General features: G+C 41.7%; 1 long non-coding RNA gene across 1 annotated transcript in view; it reads right to left on the bottom strand.

Annotated features, from left to right (window-relative positions):
- LOC132439347 (uncharacterized) overlaps nt 1-6,503 on the bottom strand; it is a 30,423-nt gene extending 23,920 nt beyond the window's left edge. Inside the window, exons 1-2 of the long non-coding RNA XR_009522342.1 lie at nt 6,396-6,503; nt 4,710-4,802 (exon numbers count right to left, since the gene is read on the bottom strand). This is a non-coding gene — a long non-coding RNA (uncharacterized lncRNA). The remainder of the gene's footprint in view (nt 1-4,709; nt 4,803-6,395) is intronic.
- Nucleotides 6,504-14,107: the final 7,604 nt, after the last annotated feature.

Below are 14,107 nucleotides of genomic sequence, written 5' to 3'. Positions count from 1 at the left end.
GACATTAATTAAGTGGGTATTAAGTGACATAATATTGTTGTTTTAATTTTTATATCTCTTATTACAGGTAAGGGTGAGAATCTCTTTAACTTTAGTCGTCCAGGTTTCTCCTTTTGTGCATTGTATTCATATCTTTTACTCATTTTCTATTTTTTCAATGATTAATAGGAATTATTTTTATAATGTATTAATCCCATTGATTTTAAACGTTGCAAATTCTTCTCTAGGTGTGGTACACATCTGTTAACACTTCCTATTAGGCCTGCTGCTCTATCTTAAATAAACAATAGCAATCTCCTCTTGACTCATTCATTTAACTTATATATATATTGAAATTTTGCTACTGTACCCAGGAGTTGGGTTTAAAAAAGGAATAATACTTTATTGGTTCTCTTGGGTGTATTATTTCTTCAAATTTTCCTCCATAGAGAGGGTGAAACTCATCTTGGTCTGTAACAAAGGTAAAAGGTCTAAGGAAGGCTTTTCAAGGGAGAGGCTGTCTTAGTTCTCACTAATCCTGGACTGATCTGCGTGGAGAGGGGGCCTCCCAGGAGAGATGGGACATGAGCACTGAGTCACCTGTGGCCAAGCACAGAAGGAATACGGGGCTACATATCTTGCGTGTAAGGAGGCAGCTAATGTTTTTTAACAAGTTATTAGAGGACGAGTGTAGGCTACTGTGAAAGATGGAACCCCTGGGAGCCAGAGACACTAAGGCCGTATTCATCCACTTGGAGATTCTTCCCTCTGGACATCTACTGGGTGCTCATGGAAGGTCTGAAGTTAGGGCTAGGGACCGACCCAAGGGAGCGTCCATGGATGGTGCAGGCCAGTTGCAGATAAAGCATGAAACATCACCCACACCCTCTCCTCTAACGAACAAAAACCTGCGGTTGCTTGTGGGAAGGCAGCTAACTCTGTCACCCCTAGGTCAAAATTGAAGACCCAGGGCTTCCCTGGTGGCGCAGTGGTTGAGAGTCCGCCTGCCGATGCAGGGGACACGGGTTTGTGCCCAGGTCCGGGAAGATCCCACATGCCGCGGAGCGGCTGGGCCTGTGAGCCATGGCCGCTGAGCCTGCGCGTCCGGAGCCTGTGCTCCGCAACGGGAGAGGCCACAGCAGTGAGAGGCCCGCGTACCGCAAAAAAAAAAAAAAAAAAAAAAAAAAAAAAAAAAAAAAAATTGAAGACCCATTGGGGCTGGGAGAAAGCAAAAGAAAAGAAAAAACACTAGCCCCAGGGTAAGGGGATGGAAATCTCCCTGGGCCAGTTTTTATAAGAATCCCACTGCTGAGAGTAGGGCAGGACCAAAGAGAAAGACCCACCCTAACAACCTGAGACCCAGGGCATGCCTAGAGCAGATTAGCAAGCCCCTAGCAACAATCAGCAACAGTCTAGTGCTGGGAATCAGGAGGAAGCAAGGAATGAGATGCTCTCAATCACAAGGGCACAGGAAAGCAGGTTTGGGTGGTGCAGGAACACTGAGGAAGACTTTCAGGCTGCCAACTGTCACCAAAGATGATGCTAGAAGAATCCGGAGCTGGTGGTGCACTGAAGGTAACAAAAGCTAAAGTCTGATTGGGGTACATTTGGGCTTTCTGAAACTAAAGGTTCATATCAATCATCAATTCTTTAAAATAGTGTTGCCTTTTCTCCACTTTCATTCCTGAACTCTGATTAGACCTAAGTTAGTCATCTAGTCTCTATGGTCCATACTCCTCATGTTTCCCATCTCATTGTTTCCCTGTGCTACATCCTGGCTTATTTCTGCAAATTGATGCTTTCAGTTCACTTATCGTTTCAGCTGTGTCTAATCTGTTGCTCAGCCTACTCAATGAGTTTGTAAATTTCAAGTATACTTTCTTTTATAGGAGCTATATTTGATCTTGTTTGACTCTCCTTTGTCACTTTTGTAGTCTCTTATTTCTTGCTCATACTTTTGGCACCTTTTTTTTTTTTTTTTTTTTTTGCGGTACGCAGGCCTCTCACTGCCGTGGCCTCTCCCGTCGCGGAGCACAGGCTCTGGACGCGCAGGCTCAGCGGCCATGGCTCACGGGCCCAGCCGCTCCGCGGCACGTGGGATCTTCCCGGACCGGGGCACGAACCCGTGTCCCCTGCATCGGCAGGCGGACTCTCAACCACTGCGCCATCAGGGAAGCCCCTGGCACTTTTTAAAATGTATTTAAACTAGGAATTCCGTGGAGGTCCAGTGGTTAGGACTCCGCACTTTCAATGCCGAGGGGCGAGGTTTAATTCCTGGCCAGGGAACTCAGATCCCACAAGCTGCACAGCACGGGCAAAATTTTTAAAAATGTATTTAAACATTTTAAATATACACACTTTATATACTACAACTAACAAATCCAATATCTGAAATCCTCATGCATCTGATTCTACAACCTGTTTGCTTCTGCTGGTTCTCATCCATGATACCCTGTTTTTTCCGTGCTTTTTGATTATATATTCTTGTTTGATTTAACTTTATGTGGAAAAGGGTCCTGGTGAAGCTATATTCTTCCATAAAGAAATTGTGTTTTGTTTAGCCAGATGATAGGGGGCTACAGATGGAATACAATCTAAAAATAAAGTTTTAACTTGCAGTTTTTTTAAACTAAATAGGTAATATGAATTTGGCAAGAAATCCCAAGAGGGCCAATGTTCAGTTAAGATTTCTTATTTCGGGGAATAATACTTTTTTTCCTCTCCATCTGTGGCCAAGTTTAAAGCGGCAATTTTCCTTGTGGGCCCTATTTGTGTGTGTGTGTGTGTGTGTGTGTGTGTGTGTGTGTGTTTTCTTTCTTGTAACTTAGTCTATTCTTTTGTGAAGAGTCGATGGTCTTTAGGGTTCCGGCTTTCCTTACCCTCTCTGATTTGCATGGACTCCTACAACATGGGTGGTCACCCAGATCACCAAGAATTAGCTGATATCTCCAAGACAGCCAGTGGTTTAACTCTTACTCTCCTTTCGGATTCCTGCTTTTTCTTTGTTTTTATCAAGTTGGAATCACTTATAAAAAATAAAGGAGCAGAATGTCCTAGTGATGCTTGTTAGTCTATTCTCGGGTTTGAATCCCGGGTCTGCTATCTTAATCATTATGCAAACTTAGGTAATCTATTTGCTTTTCTGAATTAGTTTTATCATTTTTAAAACATAACTAAGAATACTTATCTACATATCTGACGCTCAATAAGATTCAAGATAATGACTGCAAAGTGCCTAGAACCAAAGACCTTGCCTGTCTATTAAACAGTGTCAGCCATTACAAGTTTTATTAGCAGGCTCCCTTGAGATAAATGTCCTGAAATCTTAAAAAACTCCAAATTGGCCACGTCAAGGCAGGTCTGCTGCTCACTTAGCCCAGAGTGATAGTAACAAAGGAGAGACCCGGTTTGGAGTCCACACACTATTATACTAGGGGTGAGGGTAGTCGTAAAGGAAATTTATTTTTTTCTCCATCTGTGTCTCAATAAGAAATGACCTGGCAGCATAAACGACACATCTCATGTATGAATGATTGCCTCTTAAAGAAATAATAAACAGGATAGGACTCTCAATCAAGAGACCAAGTTTTATTATTATACAGGCTCTTGAAGAGTAACAAGGAGTCTGATTTCAGTGGTATTTGTGCTGTGACGCAAGCATTTTCCATCTGCCAGGGTGATGGTCTTAATGATTACATACACAACATCCAAAGGGTAATTTAATTCACAAGTTCCTGATCCACTTACACTAATATAATTTGAACTTGGCCTGATAGACACCGATAGACATGACAATAAGATTGCCCTCTCTCCTTTTGGTTAATTTGGCCAGAGGAAAAGTAATGCTAACTTAATGTCCATTTGAAAATTCTTAGGTCTATTGGATTTTACACATGGCAAAACACCATTACTTTTAAAGGATTTTAAAAGTTTTTTGATGAATAGTTATGTGTTTATGGCCGCTTTGGACTTTTTGTTTACTGTGCTCTGCAGCAATCATTTAAATGTCTATCTTTCAAAGAAATAATAAATCATGACAGCATCATTAATTGGAAGCTGTCCTATATCTTAGGAAATGTTTGCCTATAAAACTATGGAAAGTGGCCATGGTTTCCATTCTTTCCCATCTCTGGAGGAATGTTTATACTAAATTGAATTGATTTTACTGGCAGCTCTACCCCCTTCCAGTGTTCACTCAGACTTCCACAAATATTATTTGAACCCTACAATGAGTATCTTTTTGGGTTGGGCTCCCTAGGAAACAGATTTTGCTGGCAGGTCTATTGACAAATGCTTTTGGCTACGACACCTGTAAGTGAGTGAGGAAGGCAGGATTGGGAAAAAGTAGAAGTTGAATTTTCACCCAGTATCAACAAAGGCCTCAGCTAGTCATACAGAGAGTTCTGGAGCTGAGGATGGCCCTTCAGAGTTGTCTTAATTGAGGCAAGGGCCCCAGGCCTTTGTACCACTGTACTGACCAGCCATTGGTCTGTGACCGTAGAGGGGACAAAACCTTGGGCAAGGAACTTTCTTCTACCAGGGGCAACGCCTGAGAAGGCACTCAGCTGTGAACTGTCAGCAGCCAGCATTCCCAGCAGCTAGGGAAAGTCTATGCTTCCATCCTGAAGGTGGGACATGGGCAATGCATTACAGTGTCCCCTAACCCAGGGGTACACCGATGAGCAAATCAAACATAGTTTCCTGCTTCAATGTTTCTCTATTTCCTTTACCTTGACCTCCAAAAGTCACACTCATCCTGTACTTGGTAGCCCTGCTCCACTCTGCCTTCATTTACTTGTTCGGGCTTCCTTTCACTCGAGGACCTTGGAGACAATTATGACCATCGTTAGCAATGTTTGAGTCAGTATTGGGCCCCTTCTTGCTTGAGGAAAGAGTTCTATTAGCCCAGTGCTGTGTTCCCAGTGGTTTAGTTCTATCCATGATCTGAAATCACAGCTATAACATGAAGGCATATTTAGGATTGACCCAGGGAATGGGCAACCTCCAACATCTCCTTTCCTCAGTGTCTTTTAGATACGGCTCTACACTAGCTGGTCTCAAACTATTGTGAGCATCAGAACTTCTGGAGGCTGTTTTTAATGATGCAGAGGTATCTGGCCCCAGAGGTTCTGATTTAGCAGGTCCAGGTAGGGTACTGGTACCTGTAATTATAGAAAGATTCTGAATTGGTTCTTATGCATTTCAGATTTGAGAAGCACTTCTCTACTCCATCTGCTTTGTGATTCTGGGAGTCTCTTCCCCTCACCCAGACTTACATTCCTGACTTGAATATTTGTCTCCTCTGGCCAAATTCTGTTCCCCTTTGAAAACTGGGCTCAAGTGTCACCACTGCATTTAAGGGCAAAATAGCACCACGATTGAGTAAGGTTTCTACAATCAGACAGGTGAAATCAAATCTCAACTTATTTTATTGACAACATACAGAACTAAGTTTGCTTATGTAATCTCCCTGAGCTTCAGTTTCTTCATCTGTTACATGAGAATAATAAACTATTATCTCATACGGCTCTCAGGGTTGTGGTGAGGATTAAATGATATAATATTCAATCCATGTAAAGTGTTGAGTACACCACCAGGCACACACTAAGTATGCAATTGTCACTTCCTGGTGGGAAGGTAGCACAGCACAGTACTGCCAAGTGCAGGTTCTTCGTCCGTATGTGGTCAGAAGTGGGACCTTATACAGTGTACTTAATGTCTCTGAGCCTTAGTTTCTTCGTTTTAAAATTGAGTAATACTAACCTCCATCTCAAAAGATTGTTGTGAGTATTTGAGACAATAATATCTGTAAAGTACTGTGTACTTCCCTGGCACTTAGGAAGGATCTCAGCAAATATCTGTTATCATTATTCTATGAAGATATCCTGCCTTTTCACTCACGTTGCAGAATTTACTTTTCCTTTTTGGCATTTCCATAAAACTGTTCATACCCTTATGAAAGTACTCATATTACTTAACAATTATCCCGGAGAGACCTTCAAGACGGCGGAGGAGTAAGACATGGAGATCACCTTCCTCCCCACAAATACATCAGAAATACATCTACATGTGGAACAACTCCTACGGAACACCTACTGAACGCTGGCAGAAGACCTCAGACCTCCCAAAAGGCAAGAAACCCCCCCACGTACCTGGGTAGGGCAAAAGAAAAAACAGAGACAAAAGGAGAGGGACGGGACCTGCACCAGTGGGAGGGAGCTGTGAAGGAGGAAAGGATTCCATACACTAGAAAATCCCTTCACTGGTTGAAACGGCGGGTGGCGTGGGGGGAATCTTCGGAGCCGCGGAGGAGAGCACAGCAACAGGGGTGCGGAGGGCAAAGCGGAGAGATTCCCACACACAGGATCAGGGCCGACCAGCACTCACCAGCCCGAGAGGCTTGTTGGCTCACTCACCGGGGCGGGCGGGGCTGGGAGCTGAGGCTCAGGCTTCGGTAGGATCCCAGGGAGAGGACTGGGGCTGGCGTCGTGAACACAGCCTGAAGGGGGCTAGCCGGGAGGGAGTCCGGGAAAATGTCTGAACCTGCCTAAGAGGCAAGAGACCATTGTTTCGGGGTGCGCGACTAGAGGGGATTCAGAGTTCCACCTAAATGAGCTCCAAAGACTGGCACAAGCCGCGGCTATCTGCGCAGATATAAGCACGGACCCCAGAGACGGGCATGAAATGATAAGGCTGCTGCTGCCGCCGCCAAGAAGCCTGTGTGTGAGCACAGGTCACTATCCACACCTCCCCTCCCGGAAGACTGTGCAGCCCGCCACTGCCAGGGTTCTGTGATCCAAGGACAACTTTCCCGGGAAAGCACAAGGTGTGCCTCAGGCTGTTGCAACGTCACACTGGTCTCTGTGCTGCAGGCTCGCCCCGCATTCTGTACCCCTCCCTCCAGCCTGAGTGAGCCACAGCCCCCTAATCAGCCGCTACTTTAACCCCGTCCTGTCTGAACAGGGAACAGACGCCCTCAGGCGACCTACAGGCAGAGGCGGGGCCCATCTAAATCTGTACCCCAGGAGCTGTGAGAACAAAGAAGAGAAAGGGAAATTTCTCCCAGCAGCCTCAGGAGCAGTGGATTAAATCTCCACAATCAACTTGATGTACGCTGCATCTGTGGAATACATGAATAGACAACAAATCATCCCAAATTGAGGAGGTGGACTTTGGGAGCAACAGTAGACTTGGGGTTTGCTCTCTACATCTAATTGGTCTCTGGTCTTATGTTTATCTTAGTTTAGTATTTAGAGTTTATTATCATTGGTAGATTTGTTTATTGATTTGGTTGCTCTCGTCTTTCTTTTTTAATATTTTTTATTTTTAATAATTTCTTAATTTTAATAAGTTTTCCCTCCCTTCCTTCCTTCCTTCCTTCCTTCCTTTCTTTCTTTCTCTTTCTTTCTTTCTTTCTTTCTTTCTTCCTTCCTTCCTTCCTTCCTTCCTTCCTTCCTTCCTTTCTTTCTTCCTTTTTTTCTCCCTTTTCTTCTGAGCTGTGTGACTGACAGGGTCTTGGTGCTCTGACCGGGTGTCAGGCCAGTGCCTCTGAGGTGGGAGAGCCAAGTTCAGATATTGGTCGACCAGAGACCTCCCAGGTCCATGTAATATCAAACGGCGAAAGCTCTCCCAGAGATCTCCATCTCAGCGCTAAGACCGAGCTCCACTCAATGACAAGCAAGCTACAGTGCTGGACACCCTATGCCAAACAACTAGCAAGACAGAAACACAACCCCACCCATTAGCAGAGAGGCTACTTAGAATCATAATAAGGTCACAGAGACCCCAAAACACACCACTGGACATGGTCCTGCCCACCAGAAAGACAAGATTCAGCCTCATCCATCAGAACATAGGCACTAGTTGCCTCCACCAGGAAGCCTACACAATCCACTGAAACAACCTTAGCCACTGGGGGCAGACACCAAAAACAATGGGATCTATGAACACGCAGCCTGTGAAAAGTAGATCCCAAACAAAGTAAGTTAAGCAAAATGAGAGGACATAGAAACACACAGCAGATGAAGGAGCAAGGTAAAAACCCACCAGACCAAACAAATGAAGAGGAAATAGGCAGTCTAGCTGAAAAAGAATTCAGAGTCATGATAGTAAAGATGATCCAAAATCTTGGAAACAGAATGGAGAAAATACAAGAAACATTTAACAAGGACTTAAAAGAAACAAAGAGCAAACAAACAATGATGAACAGCACAATAAATGAAATTAAAAATTCTCTAGAAGGAATCAATCACAGAATAACTGAGGCAGAAGAACAGATAAGTGACCTGGAAGATAAACTAGTGGAAATAACTACTGCAGAGCAGAATAAAGAAAAAAGAATGAAAAGAATTGAGGACAGTCTCAGAGACCTCTGGGACACATTAAATGCACCAACATTCAAATTATCGGGGTACCAGAAGAAGAAGAGAAAAAGAAAGGGACTGAGAAAATATTTGAAGACTTTATAGTTGAAAACTTCCCTAATATGGGAAAGGAAACAGTCAATCAAGTCCAGGAAGTGCAGAGAGTCCCATACAGGATAAATCCAAGGAGAAACACACCAAGACACATATTAATCAAGCTACCAAAAATTAAATACAAAGAAAAAATATTAAAAGCAGCAAGGGAAAAACAACAAATAACATACAAGGGAATCCCCATAAGGTTAACAGCTGATATTTCAGCAGAAACTCTGCAAGACAGAAGCTAGTGGCAGGACATATTTAAAGTGATGAAAGGGAAATAACTACAACCAAGATTACTCTACCCAGCAAGGATATCGTTCAGATTCGACAGAGAATTTAAAACCTTTAGAGACAAGCAAAAGCTAAGAGAATTCAGCACCACCAAACCAGCTTTACAAAAAATGCTAAAGGAACTTCTCTTAGCAGGAAACACAAGAGGAGGAAAAGACTTACAATAACAAACCCAAAACAGTTAAGAAAATGGTAATATGAGCATACATATCAATAACTACCTTAAATGTAAATGGATTAAATGCTCCAAAAAAAAAGACATACTTTGGCTGAATGGATACAAAAACAAGACCCATATATATGTTGTCTAAAGGAGACCACTTCAGACCTAGGGACACATACAGATTGAAAGTGAGGGGATGGAAAAAGATATTCCATGCAAATGGAAATCAAAAGAAAGCTGGTGTAGCAATTCTTATATCAGACAAAATAGACTTTAAAATAAAGTCTCTTACAAGAGACAAAGGAGGAAACTACCTAATGATCAAGGGATCAATCCAAGAAGAAGATGTAACAATTGTAAATATTTATGCACCCAACATAGGAGCACCTCAATACATAAGGCAAACACTAACAGTAATAAAAGGGGAAATCAGGAGGGTGGCACAGAGAGAGAAGACTCAAATCAACAGAATTAGAAATGAAAAAGGAGAAGTAACAACTGAGACCACAGAAATAGAAAGGATCATGAGAGATTACTACAAGCAACTATATGCTAATAAAATGGACAACCTAGAAGAAATGTACAAATTCTTAGAAAAGCACAACCTTCTGAGACTGAACCAGGAAGAAATAGAAAATATAAACAGACCAATCACAAGCACTGAAATTGAGACTGTGATCAAAAATCTTCCAACAAACAAAAACCCAGGACCAGATGGCTTCACAGGCGAATTCTATCAAATGTTTAGAGAAGAGATAACACTTATCCTTCTCAAACTCTTCCAAAATATAGCAGAGGGATGAATACTCCTAAACTCACTCTGTGAGGCCACCATCACCCTGATACCAAAACCAGACAAAGATGTTACAAAGAAAGAAAACTACAGGTCAATATCACTGATGAACATAGATGCAAAAATCCTCAACAAAATACTAGCAAACAGAATCCAACAGCACATTAAAAGGATCATACACCATGATCAAGTGGGGTTTATCCCAGGAATGTAAGAATTCTTCAATATACACAAATGAAATCAAACAATGTGATAAACCATATTAAAAATTGAAGGAGAAAAACCATATGATCATCTCAATAGATGCAGAAAAACTTTTGACAAAATTCAACACCAATTCATGATAAGAACCCTCCAGAAGGTAGGCATAGAGGGAACTTACCTCAACATAATAAAGGTCATGTAACACAAACCCACAGCCAACATCATTCTCAATGGTGCAAAACTGAAACCATTTCCTCTAACATCACGAGCAAGACAAGGTTGTCCACTCTCATCAGTATTATTCAACATAGTTTTGGAAGTTTTAGCCCCAGAAATCAGAGAAGAAAAAGAAATAAGAGGAATCCAAATCCGAAAAGAAGAAATAAAGCTGTCACTCTTTGCAAATGACATGATACTATACAAAGAGAATCCTAAAGATTCTACCAGAAAACTACCAGAGCTAATCAATGAATGTGGTAAAGTAGCACGATACAAGATTAATGCACAGAAATCTCTTGCATTCCTATAAACTAATGATGGAAGATTTGAAAGAGAAATTAAGGAAACACTCCCATTTACAACTGCAACAAAAAGAATAAAATACCTAGGAATAAACCTACCTAAGGAGACAAAAGAGCTGTATACAGAAAACTATGAGACACTGATGAAAGAAATTAAAGATGATACAAAAAGATGGAGAGATATACCATGTTCTTGGATTGGAAGAATCAACATTGTGAAAATGACTCTACTACCCAAAGCAATCTACAGATTCAATGCAATCAATATCAAACTACCACTGGCATTTTTCACAGAAGTAGAACAAAACATTTCACAATTTGTATGGAAACACAAAAGACCCCGAATAGCCAAAGCAATCTTGAGAACGAAAAACAGAGCTGGAGGATTCAGGCTCCTGGACTTCAGACTATACTACAAAGCTACAGTAATCAAGACAATATGGTACTGGCACAAAAACAGAAATATAGCTCAATGGGACAGGATAGAAATCCCAGAGATAAACCCACACACATGTGGTCACCTTATCTTTGATAAAGAAGACAAGAATATAAAATGGAGAAAAGACATTCTCTTCAATAAGTGGTGCTGGGAAAACTGGACAGCTACATGTAGAAGAATGAAATTAGAACACTCCCTAACACCATACACAAAAATAAACTCAAAATGGATTAAAGACCTAAATGTAAGGCCAGACACTATCAAACTCTTAGAGGAAAACATAGGCAGAACACTCTATGACATACATCACAGCAAGATCCTTTTTGACCCACCTCCTAGAGAAATGGAAATAAAAACAAAAATAGACAAATGGGACCTAATGAAACTTAAAAGCTTTTGCACAGCCAAGGAAGCCATAAACAAGACCAGAAGACAACCCTCAGAATGGGAGAAAATATTTGCAAATGAAGCAACTGACAAAGAATTAATCTTCAAAATTCACAAGTAGCTCGTGCAGTTCAATATCAGAAAAACAAACAACCCAATCCAAAAATGGGCATAATACCTAAATAGACATTTCTCCAAAGATGATATACAGATTGTCAACAAACACATGAAAGTATGTTCAACATCACTAATCATTAGAGAAATGCAAATCAAAACTACAATGAGGTGTCTCCTCACACCAGTCAGAATGGCCATCATCAAAATATCTACAAACAATAAATGCTGGAGAGGGTGCAGAGGAAAGGGAACCCTCTTTCACTGTTGGTGGGAATGTAAATTGATACAGCCACTATGGACAACAGTGTGGAGGTTCCTTAGAAAACTAAAAATAGAACTACCATACGACCTAGGAATCCCACTACTGGGCATATACCCTGAGAAAACCGTAATTCAAAAAGAGTCATGTACCACAATGTTCATTACAGCTCTATTTACAATAGCCAGGACATGGAAGCAACCTAAATGTCCATCAACAGATGAATGGATAAAGAAGATGTGGCACATATATACAATGGAATATTACTCAGCCATAAAAAGAAACGAAATTGAGTTATTTGTAGTGAGGTGGATAGAGTCTGTCATACAGAGTGAAGTAAGTCAGAAAAAGAAAAACAAATACCGTATGCTAACATATATATATATGGCATCTAAAAAAAAAAAGGTTCTGAACAACCTAGGGGAAGGACAGGAATAAAGACACAGATGTAAAGAATGGACTTGAGGACACAGGGAGGGGGAAGTGTAAGCTGGGACGAAGTGACAGAGTGGCATGGACATATATACACTACCAAATGTAAAATAAATAAGTAGTGGGAAGCAGCTGCATAACACAGGGAGATCAGCTCGGCGCTTTATGACCACCTAGAGGGGTGGGATAGGAAGGATGGGAGGGAGATGCAAGACGGAGGAGATATGAGGATATATGTATATGTATAGCTGATTCACTTTGTTATAAAGCAGAAAATAACACACTATTGTAAAGCAATTTTACCCCAATAAAAATTAAAAAAAAATTATCCCCATGTTTCTTCATTAGGCCTTGTTATATTATATCAATTATATTATATTTTATTTTATTTTATGTTATATATATACACGTATAAAACTACCACCACCTCATAGGTGTTCAATAAATGTTAATGAATCCCTGAAGCAACCCAAAATCATTAGGTAAGTTTTTTTATTAGATCAACAAGAGGTTCTTTGAATTGGTCCTTAAAATGGCCAGAAAATCTGGCTTATATGTGACCTGATTTATTTCCAGATAACTAACAACATCCCAGACTCATCATGTGTTTAATGAGAGGCAGGAAGTGCATTGCTTTCCTGGAACAGCTTGATAAAGTCCTCAGTGTATGATGCTAAAAGGGAAGATGAGAAAATGAATAAATAAATGCTTGCCAAGTGCAAGAAGCTCTGGAGAAAAAAGAAGTTGCCTAATAATATAATGGCTGTGGGTCACGCATGGCCAGAATTTTTCTCCTTTAGTCATTGAGGGAACTCAATCTTTGCCAGTAAACAGGTACACTATCTCTACAGCTTTTGTGAGATTGAATTAGGCAGGAGACTCAGATTATTTCCATTCTGCAGATGGGGAAACTGAGGCATGACATAGGCATAGATTTTTCCCTATGCCACATACCAATGAAGTGGTGCATATAATAAAAATAGCTACTGGTTGTGAAGAATCTACTATGTCCCCTCACTCTTAGGTTTATTATAAACATTATCGCTAATTTTCACATCTACCCTGGGAGGTAAATATTAGCAAATTGAAGTTCAGAGGGGTTAAGTGACTTGCCAAAGGTCACAGAGTGATTAAGATTTGGGATCATCCTGTATGATTCCAGAGTCCATGCTCTTTGCACTACATCAAGACAAGGCATTCTGATCTCTAGCCTAGAAGATTGCACTGTGGGATAGGGAAACGATACTGGCTTTTGAAAAACCTGTGATTAAGTTTCAGGATTTCAGAGAGCAGTGCACAGGACATGGTTGAAGGTGAATTTAGCCTCAGGTGAATGCTGCTGCAAAGCCAGTTGTTCCTGGTTTAATGAATGTGATTAAGTTGCAGTGGGAAGTGGGTTCGAGAGGAAGAGTTTCAGGGCCCTGCTCTGGCTCAGTGGAATAAATAGTGCAGGGATCCAGCCCTCAGCTGGAAAGAGGAGCCTCTCGCTTGAGTGTCCTGCAGAGAGGAGCAGGAGAGAGAGGCTGTAAGCTAGTGTGGTCTCGGGGAAAGCGTGGACTGCACAGCCAGACAGGCTAGGTTTCGGCCTTCTTTCTGACATTCTCCAGGGTGTGCCTCGGGTATGTTCCTTCACGTAGCTGAGCCACTGCTTCCCAGTTGGGAAATCAGAGACATTCTGATCATTTTCACAGCACGGTGATGATGATTACAAGAACTTATGATTAAGACGCCAATCTCAGAGCAGGTAGTTTGACCTTCCAGCTCTGGGATGGCTGGGACTCAGAAAGCAATCAGAAAGCCAAGCTGCTTCACTGGGGGATGAGGTGACCCAGGGCAGCCCAGGCTGGTTTGTAGTTACCAGCATAGGCCAGACCTTGCCTTTATTGCCCTACAGGAAGGAATAGGTCATGGTTCCGGTTCACTAGCTGTCACGAGGTAGTTTCTACCAGGCTGACGTAGAAGAATGAAGCAGTGAGAACAGGAATTGCTCAAGGTGAGATTATGTCCCGGGAAAACAGCACCAGGCCGCCTTGCTCTGCCCAGAAAGCAGCAACCTG

The sequence above is a fragment of the Delphinus delphis genome, chromosome 1, assembly GCF_949987515.2.
Source record: "Delphinus delphis chromosome 1, mDelDel1.2, whole genome shotgun sequence".
NCBI classification, from domain to species: domain Eukaryota; kingdom Metazoa; phylum Chordata; class Mammalia; order Artiodactyla; family Delphinidae; genus Delphinus; species Delphinus delphis.
Note: the sequence above shows the minus strand (reverse complement) of the source record. Positions and strands in the feature narration are given on the sequence as shown.